The sequence below is a fragment of the Echinops telfairi genome, unplaced genomic scaffold, assembly GCF_000313985.2.
Source record: "Echinops telfairi isolate 266 unplaced genomic scaffold, ASM31398v2 ScPeMD7_7469;HRSCAF=8507_0, whole genome shotgun sequence".
Taxonomy (NCBI): domain Eukaryota; kingdom Metazoa; phylum Chordata; class Mammalia; order Afrosoricida; family Tenrecidae; genus Echinops; species Echinops telfairi.
The window spans coordinates 49,768,273-49,780,515 of record NW_022111372.1 but is presented as its reverse complement, the minus strand read 5'-3'; the positions used below and the strand labels follow the sequence as shown (position 1 = coordinate 49,780,515).

The 12,243-nt window shown below is 49.5% G+C and overlaps 1 protein-coding gene across 5 annotated transcripts in view; it reads right to left on the bottom strand.

Annotated features, from left to right (window-relative positions):
• The window catches only part of FAM193B (family with sequence similarity 193 member B), a 32,823-nt gene extending 20,603 nt beyond the window's left edge, over positions 1 to 12,220 (bottom strand). For 2 of the 5 annotated variants that reach the window (XM_045284536.1, XM_045284537.1), the window contains exons 1-2: positions 11,139 to 11,918; positions 5,138 to 5,198 (exon numbers count right to left, since the gene is read on the bottom strand). The gene's annotated coding sequence lies outside the window, so the exon portion shown is untranslated. Of the gene's footprint in view, positions 1 to 5,137; positions 5,199 to 11,138; positions 11,919 to 12,195 lie in introns of those variants that run through there. The other 3 variants (XM_045284538.1, XM_045284539.1, XM_013006045.2) reach the window with 2 other exon arrangements.
• Between the last annotated feature and the right edge of the window lie 23 nt (positions 12,221 to 12,243).

Below are 12,243 nucleotides of genomic sequence, written 5' to 3'. Positions count from 1 at the left end.
ATAAGTCACAATGGCAACTGGTTTATCCACTGTCCTCACTGAATTCACTATCCATGGGTCCATTCTAGGCCCAGGCAGTTCTGGGGGCCTGCCCAGGGTACCAGGCCTGGTGCCTGGGGTCTTTTCTCTTGGACTAGATAATCTCTGCCCTAGTTGCCAGAGGGTGGTGGAAACCCCAGGTCCTAGAGCTATTGCTTTCGGCCAGTAATACCACTGTGACTTCAGATTTTGCTTTGGCAGAAAAAGCACTCACTTCAGAATGCCGTTTGGCAGCAATCTCCTGTCATTCCCCCAATTCCTGGCAATCCTGATCCTTTATATCATCCCCAAGGGCCAGTCAACCTAGGCTTTACCTAGGCTCTTCTCAAGCTGTACTCTTAGCACCTGGCAACATATTTCCACACACAGAACAAGCTCAATAAAAATTTACTGAATTAATGAAATAGCCAACCATATTTCTTCATCATAAAGGCTGATGATTTATTTCTGAAGCCCAGAAGCCCTGGAACTAGTTATTCCTTCTCACTTCAGCTTGAGTTTCAGAACTTCTCTGGACACCGTTCTAGCTGTAAGCAGAAGAGGAAAAGAAGAAAGGCTATCGTGTCTCTCTTGATTTGGGACCTGCTCCCAAAAGCTCTGAGATCATTCTGCTTCAATCCTCCAGGATGCTCTTTGACCCAAACCAGAATCTCTGGTGGAGAGTCTGGGGTTACTCATCCAGGGACTCCTGCTGCGGAGCAGCCAGGAAGTCGGAGGCACTGTAGTTCGAAGAGAACAGCAACTGCAGCCAGGAGACCTAGTATCTTTTCTCTCTCATGTGACCAGGCCCAAAGCTTAGGTCATCCTAGTTTCCCCCAGATCAACTAGAGGAAAAAAAAAATTATATATATATACATATAACAAATCAAAGGTCGGGGGAAGTTGACCATACAATTAATCATTTTATTTTCTGGTTCATGTACTAAAGTTCGGTGTCTAGTTAGGAAAAATGCGGAAGAAGTTGGACTTCTTTGGAGCCAGCACAACTTGGCATACTCCTGAGACCCCGTGTTGCATTCTTTTACTTCCATGCCTGGCTTTCCTGCTAGAATTGAAGGCAGCAACTCTGGCTAGTCAACCATTGTCCTTAGCCCACTGGCTCTAGTGGTACACTGGACTTTATAAGTAAGCATTTGCTGTACCTGTGAAGACTTACACACAAGAACCCATCAGATTGCCACCTGCCTTCCAGGGCCAACCGAGATGCAGCATGCCTATCACAGGCCTTAACACAATCAGTTTTCATTCAGGTAATGGGAATAGGGGTCTGTATGTGTTTTGAATGCAAAGGAGCAAGTAATGAGGTACAACGCAGAAAAGGAACGGGCTTACTTGGGGTTGGAATATGGGCCCCGTGGGCCAGAACGCTTATGAACAGCTGTGCAGTATGCCTGGCCAAGGGGTCAGCTGGAGGCTGAAAACTCAGCAGTGCAGAGGATGGCAGCCTATAAGCCTGCCACACTGCCAGGAGAAGAGGGTGATGGGTCTCCTTTAAGACCAAAAAACCCCAATGCTGCTTGGCCACAAGCCAGGCTTACTTGTTTTGGTCCCAAACAGCACTCTATCAAACACTCAGTCTGGGTCTTAGTCACAGTGATACTGGAGACGTTAATTTTACGATGGTGAGGGCAAGGATATGCACTGGATGGGATGATAACAAAGCACTGTGGATCAATGCCATGGAATAGCAAAGTATGGCCCACGGACCTGAGGTAAAAAATATTTTGATGATCCGAAGATGGTATTTTACCTTTTGCACTATGTTAATACTTATACGGGTGCCTTAACATAGATCAAAGAAACCCTAGTGGTGCTATGGGTCAGGGGAGGGGCTGTTCATGAAAGGTCAGCAGTCCAATCCCACCTGCTACTCCACAGAAGAGGAGGCTGTCTGCTTCCATAAAGACTCAGTCTCAGAAGCCCTCTGCCGGCTTCACTGGGCATTCGGCTGTACTCAATAGCAGGGAGTTGGGGTTTAACACCAAGCAAGGCGGTGGTACAGAAAGAACCACTGGTGATCACTACAGTCCTCAATGCCATGAACTCATGATTCTACATATAAAAAGTCTTGACAAAGAAGTGAAAATGAGAAAACGTATACAATTTTGTCTCCAGAATTTGCTTTTTAAATATCCCAGGTGCTGTCAGGAATGCCCTGGGCCACTCGCTGCCAGGCTGGTGGTTCAACCTGGGCTATCTGCTGCCCGGACAGTCCGCACAGGGCTGCTCTGGGTCGGGGTGGTAAGACTGGGAAGAAGCACAAGCACGTGTGCAGCCCACCAGCGCCTGGGGTGCCTCGCACAAAAGCATGCGTGGGACCGAGTTGTGAGTGTTAGCTGTTTCTCACCCTAAGACACAATTCCCACTTGAAAGAGCACTGTCAGCAAGCACCGTTAGTCAGATTCAGGTATTTGGGAGACATTTTCTCAAAAATGAGCAAAACGAGCCTGTTACTTCAGGGATGACAACGGACAGTGTTTGTGTCCAATAAGGAAGTAGAATTTCTCAGGGAAAGGACTTCCTAAGCATGTGTAGCCACCACCCTGAGCCTGACAGCTTCCCAACACTTAAAGATGTTCCTGATAAAGTTGAGGGTGATTATCACAAATGTTATACTTTGACATTGGAAAATCAGATGGGGCATTTGGAAGATCTGTACAACTCAGCGATGAACCGATTTTCCAAATGATCAAAGTATGTCACAAAAACAGGTGAGTAAAAGATCTATGCCAAGGGCAAGAAAGACCAAGGGGTTTTCATGCAACTGAGTGTAAACAGCTCACTGACTTGGGCTCAGATTCTGTACTGCAAAGAATATCTACAATCATCTGGAGAGACTAATAAAATACTCCTCCCTGTTCCATTTACATATCTGTGTGAGGCTGGGTTTTTGGGTTATATCCTTCAACCAAAACAACACCCTGCGACAGGCTGAATGCAGGAGTATATATGACAATGCAGTTTTATTTTATGAAGTCAGACCAGAAAGAAAAGAAATGTACCCAATCAAACAAAAAAATCATTAATTTCACAGCTTTAGGGAGAAATAGTTATTTTTCATAAAAAGGTGATTTATGTTAACCTGTGACTGGTTTGGTACTATTATGAATCAGTAATGAAATATTTTAAAATGTTCTCACTGTCAATACTTAGTTGGGTAAATGTGATCTAGAACCAACCTGAGCAAAAGCTCTTTGGGCGGTGCGGTACTTTTGAGCAACGGAAGAGTCTCAAGCCCAGATTCTTTAGGGACGGCTCTGCAGTGAGTGCTGGGTAAGCAACTGTGACCAGCAGCAGTGATACGGCTCGTTGGCACATCTGGATCAATTTTCTACCTCAGTCTTTCTGTTCACAATTTGGGTACTGCATGGGAAGAGCTAGATTGCAAACCAGGAAGTTGCCAAGGGCTGCTCTGAAGCCAGATCTAATCCCCAGCGTTCAACCTGCTCTCACTGCTCCCGTGGATTCTCTCTAGTCCCAGGAGTTCATGTCTGTTTGTACAGGATTTCCCCCAGACACATGCTGTATCCAACCAGCTGCCCTGCAATAGGTGCCAAATTCGATCCGGAACTGTTCCATTAGAGTCCTCTACTCACCAGGCACCCAATTCCAAGAGCAGGCTGCTGACAGCAACTGCAGCTGCAGGTCCTCCCGGAAGCAGGGACCATGATAAACTTCAGCCCTCACCCCAGTCATGTCACTTCTTCATTCCACAAACACTCTTGGAGCCCTTCTGGGCCCAACCTTGTGCTGGATGCACAGGACACACCCAACAGCAGAGAGCTCCGCCTTAAGAACACAAGCACGAACCAAGCAAGTTCACGTACAGGGGTCATTGATGTCCCAGGTTGCTTGGTAGTCATTTTTGAGGCTCAAGCAGGGAATAAAAACAAACTAAGACACTGGGCTTCACTATGGAACAAAAGTTTACGATGTCCAGTGTTTCTCCCACACCTCACTTAGTTTGTGGCTGCTTGTAGCTCTTCTCCCCTTGCTTCATCCCTCAACAGTTCCATCTGCTCCCACCACCAGCATCTGGGCCAGGCACCCTCGCTGAGTACCGCAAAGGATTAGCTAGCAACCAAATCACCACCATGGTACCCACTACCCCTTGGCATTCATGACTTGGCTCTAGCTGACCTCTCCATTCTTCCCCTCCACTCTAATGCCTGTGTGAGACTTTTAAGCTCTAGTCAGGCAAACTTGGCCAAACTTCAAGACTTTGTGCCTTCAACCCCCCACCTAACCCCACAGTAAATCCCTACTTCTCCCCTAAGACCCCGATCACAGGTCAGTGATGTGTTTGCTGGGCCAAAGTAAAACTAAATATTTTAGCATAGCACCTACCCACATTGTGTCTTGGATGTATTCTACCTGCTAAAACTTTTGAGAATAAGGAATGGATCTTGGTCAATGAAGTGTCCCCAGGACCTCGGCTTGACTTGGGCCTGGCACAAAAACAGGCAGTTGGGCAATGACTAAATAAGCGAGTGGTTAAAGCCCATTTGGCTTACGTCTCAGCTGCTCTACACAAAGGACAGAATTTGAAACAGCCGGACCAGTCCCTTCCCCAACATGCTACACAATGAAAGCAGAGCCACAGATGAGGGGGCAATGAAGATAAGAATCAGAGCTTATTCCAATTCCAGCACTCAGAGCTGCAGTTAATTTTCAGGGAGATGACACAAGCCCACCTCAGTGCTCCAGGCAGTCAATGGCAGATCCTTCCAAGGCCAGGACAGTGAGTCTCTTGAACTCAGGGGACACTCTCTGCCCCTCAAGGTTAGCTCACTCACTGCTCTGGCTTCTTGGGCACCAACAGCCAAAGGAAAATTGAAGCTGCTGCTTGCTTATTGACCTAGATCTTCAAGCAAAACTCCCACCTACTACTCTGTAACCCCAGCACAAGCTTCTCATAAGTGAGAGTATGAGCTTCGAAGACGGAGTTATGAGTTCAAATCTCAGTTCTGCCATTTTCAGGGTGAGCTTAGAATATTACTCAACTTCTTTGGGCCTCAATTCCCGCACTTATGAAATGGGAATAAAACCATACTTTACAGAGTTATGAGGACAGAAGGAAATAAATTATGTAAAGTACCTGGCCTGGGTCTGGCACACAGTAGGTGCTCAATACCCGTTAGTCTCTTTCCTCTTCTGCCCTGGAAGAAATGACAGGGAAACTTACTAAGTGAGACTTGCCCAATCCAAAATGATTACTTGAAGCACAGGACAGAGAACTGAACAAGCGACTTACAGGGCTTCTTTGAACCCCCAAGCCCAGGTTTTCTGCAGCAACGTCCTAAGTAAGGCCCTTTGGTGTTTGCAGTCCCACAGAACCCTTTTTCCTGCCCTAGTTTCCCTTGTTTCCCTTTTCAAAGCAGATAAATAGATCTAATATTTTCAGTAGGATTAGATCTATTTATCTGGAAAGTGGTGGTGGGGGTGGGGGGGACCAGGATGTTGAGGAGCTAAACAACTTGGGGAGTTATAAAGAAGGGGAAATTGGTTTATAGCAAACCTTCCTAAACTGTGGGTCATGTAACTGAATGAGGGGGTGGTGGTTACAAAACATTTGGCAACAGTGAAAGGTTTCTGAAAGTCTAAGGACCAAAACATTAATTAAAAATCAAACCTATAAGGAATCCGAGGTGTTTCTGAAGCACATGCCCAGGTTGCAAATTTCTGGGGCAAAAAAGGAGTCTTGAGTGGACAAAGTTTAGACTGCCATGGTATACAGGATTGTAGCAGATTTAGCTGCCTGGAGTTGAAGGATGAGGGTGGAAGCCTGGGCCCATAGCTGGAGAGAGGTGAAGGTGCAAACATGGGCCCTCCCAGGATGTGAGGCTGCCTCTCCACCGACTGCTTTCCTGCTTTGGCACCCATCTTGCCTTGAAGGTCCATTTACCATTTCTTCCCCTAATGCACGAGCTACTCGCACTTTCACTCGGGCTGCTCCCTCCGCCTCTTCCTCTCTTCAGTGTAGGCTCAGAATACGTGTACATCCTCTCTAAGCCACAGGCTGAACAAATTGTGCTTTGCTCTGGATCTCATAACCCTCCCCCCCAAATTAACATATACCCAAACTATACTTTCCCCATATAATGTGCATAGGAAATTAACACAAAAGGGCTGGCAGGAGTTTTTGGGTTTTTTTGGTTGTTGTTGTTATTTTTTTTTGGGGGGGGGGTGTTTAGATGCACACTATTTGCGTTAAAAACCTGGTAACAGAACCTAACATCCACACTAATAGACTGGAACATGTCTGATTGTGAAGGTGACGCAGAGCAGGGCACCGCTTCCGTCTGTTGTACGTGAAGTTACAATGAGCTGGAGTTGACTTGATGGCAGCTGTCTACTCTACTGCTCTAGGACTGGTGCTCATCGCCTGCATTCCAGCTGTTGACAGATGTCTTCTCCACAACACTGTGAGCTTTTCAAGGGCAGCGTCTGTCTCGAGGTTCTCTTTATCCCAGTTCTTTGGCAGGGGAAGCAGCATGCAGTAGGCAGAGGACGCATTGGAAGGTTAACCGTTGGAGGGTGTCAGTAATAGGAGAACCGCCAAAGAACTAGGGAAAGTTTTCTTTAAAAAACAAAGCTTGCTTCTGGTCCTGCTTGTGGAAAAGTTCCTCCTAGGAAGACCAGTTTTTCCAAGAATTTCATAGGCCTCCCTTGGCAAAGGTCCCCACAGGTTCCACAAACCTGGGCTCACAGAATCTCCCAGGGCAATTCAATAAGATTCCTGGGTTCTAGGTCTGGGGCAGCTGTTCTGTAGGTCAGGGGCAAAACTGGCCCAGTCCAGGGAATTCTGATGATCAGTGGCCCCGCTCCACCCGCCACACCCCCCTCCCGCCCCCGGCCTCCAGGGAGGGAGAGTGGGGTCCCACAGTCAGATGTCCCATAATCAGATGCCTCTCCCGGATAAGTGCTTCATCACAGGCTAGCAGGGAAGCTACTGAAGCACATCATGACTACTTCCCTCCGGGAAATCTTCCCTCGCCGTCTCAATGCCTGCAAGATCAAGTGCAAACCTTTCCATGTGGTTTTCAAGATCCCTGCTAACCTCTCTAGCTTCAGCGCCCCCACCCTCCAAATGAGTTGGTCAGTTCCTTGCCGCACAGTCTTTTTGTATCTATCACTTCTTTTGTTTAGACCTTCTTCTCCCACCTCTGGAGGAACAACTCATCCTGGAAGATTCAGCTCGGAGAAGCTATCTAGAGTACCACAGCTGTGCATCATCCTTGGTGAAGCACTTAACACAACTGTGGCTGCTGCTTGTGCTCAGCACTTTGCACGCTTACCTGTTTAACCCTAACATGAATCCTAGGGGCTTCATTGTCATTTTATTGGTGAGAAGACATAAGAGGAAGAAAAAACAAAGGCCATTGCTAGGGTCTGGAATTTGCACCTTAACTTGGAGGATGCCAATACTATGCTATTATCTAGCTTTATTGCATTGCTCATATACATGTTCTCTGCACCATAGGCAACTCGTGGGCAAGGACTCATAGGGCTCACTTGTGCATTCTCAGCTAACACAGGGCTTGGCATGGATCAGGTGTTGGTTAGTGTCTGCAGCATTTGTGGATGCCAGGCAAGAAAAAGCTCCGGGAACACTCATCCTAGAGAAATGAATGGCTGCTAGCCTGACCTGGGAACGGCTAAGAATAAAGTGGCCTAAGTGTACCTTTTGTTATAATTTGGTTGGACATTTACTCAGCACCTATAGACCATGTATATCACCCAACAGATGAACAAAGCATAGCTCTTGCTTTCCAAGCATCTAGGAAGCCGCACCGCAGCAAGTCAGGGTAGTAGGCTTCTAATCCAGGTCCATCTGGATAGCAGACATGGTAATGAAGTGCAATGCTCTGTGATATGCTAAGGAAATGAAAATTTAAAAATCTGAATGGAGTATTTTTAAAGGGTTTTTGGCTTTTCTACATAAAAAGTCTCTTGGCTTGCTAGGGGCAGGACCCTTCAGTGACATTTCCTTTCACTTGCAATGAAAGCAGGGCAGGCGGGCAGGATTCTAAGGGGAGGTCCTCCAGGGCAGGGATTTTCTCATTCATCTCTGTATCCCTAATAGAGGTAACTGAATGCTTGCTGAAACATCACGAGATGGAGTTAGTAAAGATACTGACTGATATTTTGCTCTGATTCCTTGAGGAGACAGGTTTATTCTGAGCAGTCGGGGAGCCAGCTCTCACTAGAGTCCTCTAACCAGTCTGGCTCACTCCTAGGAGATACTAGGAGAGATCGGAGGGGGGAGAAGAGCAAGAGGTGGGGAAGCCTAACATGAGTTCAGCCCCTACTATCTGCTAGTTTTCATTCTAGAAAGTCTCCTGGGGTGGGGGCGCCAGGTTACTGAGTGCTGACTTGGCTTACAAAGATGAGGGCCCCAGGAGATACTTAACAACAGCCAGCCGAGTGAACAGGAGAGAACATGCAAACTTTGGCTGGCCACCTAGGCACAGAAACAGCCACACAGCAGCCTCCCACTTCCACTTGGGCTTGAGAAGCCTCTTTGTACTAGAACACAGACCATCTGAAAGCTTCATATTTTCTTGCGTGGTTGCCAAAGAGGCTCAGAAGGGCAGAGAAACTTGCCCAGGACTATAAGGTAAGAGGTGGCTTAGGTGAGAGTTCAACCCAGTTATGACCATTAGTCCCCACTGCCTTCTTCGACTGTTTTTAGGTGCCTCACGCCCCATCTATTTTTCACTAATAAACAGTAATTGTTTGTTTTCTTGTGAAGCAAATAAGTAGGGGTGTGTGCGTGTTTGGGTTCTTGGTGAACAGATCAAAGTAGCTTAGCTGCCTGAAACAACTTGAAATGAGGATTTTTTTGGGTTTCCAATTAGCTCTGGTAGCATATCACTGAACTGCTAACCACACAAGATTAGGAGTTCTAACCCACCAGCCAATCCGCAGAAGAAAGATGAGGCTGTGTAAAGACTTACAGCCTTGGAAGCCCACAGGGGCAGTTCTGCTGTCCTATGGGGTCACTGAATCAGAACTGGCCCCACAGCAGTGAGTTAGTTCAAGGCCCTGCATGTAAATGTATGCCAAAAAGCAAACCAAGCTCAGGGCCACAAAGTTCATACTGACTTATAGTGACCAGAGGCAGAGTAGAACTGTTCACAAGGTTTCCATGTGTAAATCTTTATGGAAGCAGGCTGCCTCATCTTTCTCCCATTGAGTGGTTGGTAAGCTTGAACTACTGACCTTGTGGTTAGCAACCCAACGCATAACCCACCAGGTCCCAGGGCTCCCGAGAGCCTTTACCCAACTCCTATTAAATGTGCACAGGTTATGCCAATGAGTGAAGGGCACTGGATGGATGAGAAACAGCCTCAGGAACACAGGCCATCTAAAAGGAGCAGATAGTGCTCACAGTCCAGATTACTGCCCTGTGGGGGTGAGGGGTGGTGGGGGTGAAGGGGATGGATGCCCAGCACCAGCAGATTTTCAGAGTTCTCAGAGAAAGCATAAAACCAGGCCTTTGGGAAATCTTCAGATTGTTAAAATAGTAGCTCAAATTAAACCAAACAAAACATAAACTGGAACATTTGATGTCTGTGGACTAGAAGTGGCCCTTTTTCCTATCTTTGTCTGAAATTTGGTATGTGACATTGGGTCTCACCTTACTTTCCCACTCTGTGTACATAAGACAGAGTTAGGGGTGGTGGTGGAATCCAGAGGATCCTCACTAAAAGTCACCTGTGGGCATAGCAGTGACTGACCCCAACCCATTCAGCCAGTGCTTTTGACCAGGGCAATAAAAGCCTGTTTCTGGCAGCTAGACCCCTCAGCAAGAGAGTGGGACCCAATCAGGAAGGAGAGTTTGTCAGTTTGTTCACCCTTTTGTGGCCTTAGTGAAGAAGGAAAAAACAAAGAAAAGCCTGGTTAAATTCCCCAAAGTACTTAAGAGCGTCTTCTTTTTCTTTTTGGCCCGAGATTGATAGTGGGAGTTATTCAGGGTAGATATTTAGTCTGGATTTCTGTTTCTTCATCTGTAAAATGGGGCCTTTATCATTACATCCTTCAGCTCATTCACATTTGCTAATCAGTAGGCATAGGGGGATGATGGTGACAGACATGGTCCTGCATTCTGAGTTTATGTGGCAAAACTGAACCATTGCACGAGTAATGAATGCATCACCATTGTGCTCAAGGCTGAGGTGGTGGGAAGATTCGAAGTAAGCTATGTGTCAAAGTGCCTGGCATGAATACAGGAATAAACGGGCAGATCAAGCAGTGGAGCAGAGCAGACAACAAGCAGGAGCCTAGGTGTCAGACAAGTTAAAGGTCATAGCCCTTGGGAAAGTTGTGTCCTAAATGCAAGCTGAATGGGTAAGTTGTCAGCTAGGCTGTTTTGGCTTCTCTGTGCAATGAAAGCTACAGGCTGGTTGAGTGGAACTGGACGTGGCAAGGACCCTTAAGTACTGGGGGGAGTGAAAGGGCAGGGAGTGGATGCTTGTTCTCCCCCCCCCCCACTTCACCGCTCTGGATAACAGCACTGGGGAGATGAGGGGTTTGAAAGGAGGCAGGAGGAAGAGAAGGCTGGGGAGGAGAAGTAGCTTTGGGTCCTATCCTAGACCCTGTGGGGCGTGGGGTTCAACCTGGGGGTTGGCATACCCCTAAAACTAGTCTCAGCCCAGGACAGGAGGTGGGGAGGAAGATGCTAACTCTGACACTTACTAAGTGAGATAGTCATTAACTTACAACCTCATTGTGAGCTGAGACACAAAGGAGACCAGCGTCAAAACTGGGTTACAATCAGCACAGATTCTCGACTGCTTCATTTCCTCTCTCGTTCACCTGGTTAGTGTCTACTCTGGGTCAGCAGAGGCCTGGACTAGGCATGGAGAGGATCAGAGAGAGATGATACAGTCTATGCCCTTGTGGAGTTCACAGTCCAGAGCCAAGGAGGGGGGCGGAGGGACAGACACAGCCACAGAACGTTTCATCACAGAATAGGGAGTGCTACCAGAGGGAAGCACGGAGGGCTGCGGGGGGGTAGAGGGGGCACCTGACGCAACTGGGGAGGTCAGGGAAGGCTTTCTGGGAACAGTACCCCAAATGACATCCCCACTCACATGCACAATTCCAGAGATTCTACTAGAAAGCTGTCAAGAGCCATGCCTTCTGGCTGCACCAGCCTCCCAGAGTCCCCTGCTGCCCGATGCAGTGTCTGCAGAGCCAAACGCATCTTCCGCCACGCCTCATCCTCATCCGGGCGCTGCATCCGACCCTCCAAGTCTCCTGCAGGAGCCTGCCTTCCTCGGCAGGCTCAGCCAAAACACCAACTCAAAACTCTTTTGTCAGCGTAAAGCTTAGGGGGAGGGAGCCACCCACCCCGGGGTGCCAAGACCCTCCCGCGGCAACTGCAGCCCAGGCCTCCCCGGCCGGCAGGGTGCCTCCCATTAGCGCCTTCGCTCTAAAGAAAAAGTGACCTTCCTCCAGGTGGCAAGCGGGCAGCTTTGGGGACTGCTCCTACTGCTCGTTCTCGGCAGGCTGGCGGAGCCCGGGGGTCGGGGTGGGCCCCGGAGAGGGAGGGGAGAAAGGGCTGGGTTTGCTGGGGGTCCACCTCGGCGCGGGAGCCCTGCCCGTGTTCAGGGAAGCCAGCGGGGCTGGCTGCGGGGCGGGGAGGGGAGGCCCAGGAGACAAATGCTGGGGGCACAGCTGCTGAGGGGGCAGTGGCTGCAGGCGGTGCAGGGAAGGGAAGGGGTGGAGCTGCTCCCAGGGCCCAGCGCCCAGGGCCGCCCCCCCTAGGCCAGTGGGTGGGAAGCAGGTGGGCCCCGGGGGAGGTGAGGAGCCAGGGGGCCGAGCTGGCCCCCGATCCGAGGGGGCCCGTGTGCGTGTCTGGGCAGACCGCTTCGCCTCTGCTGCAGCCCGGCGGCGGCGGCGGCGGCGGCGGGCGGCAGCTCTCAGGGTGGTCTCAGGAGGCCGGGCCGGGCCTCGGCTTTCGAACGAGGGGTGCAGCCTCGCCGCCCGCCTCGGAGGAGGAAAGCCCTGCCTAGGGCCTGGGTGTGGGCTCCGGGCTCCGGCCCCCGCCCGGGGAGCCTGGTCCTGCGCCCCCCGCGCCCCGGCCCCGACCCCGCTCCCGGGAAGCCAAAGCGCCCGAGCAGCCAAAGTCGCTTCGCTCGCGCCTACCTGCGCGCCGGGCGTCAGCTTGGGCTCCTCTTCCTCCCTGCGGCCGTC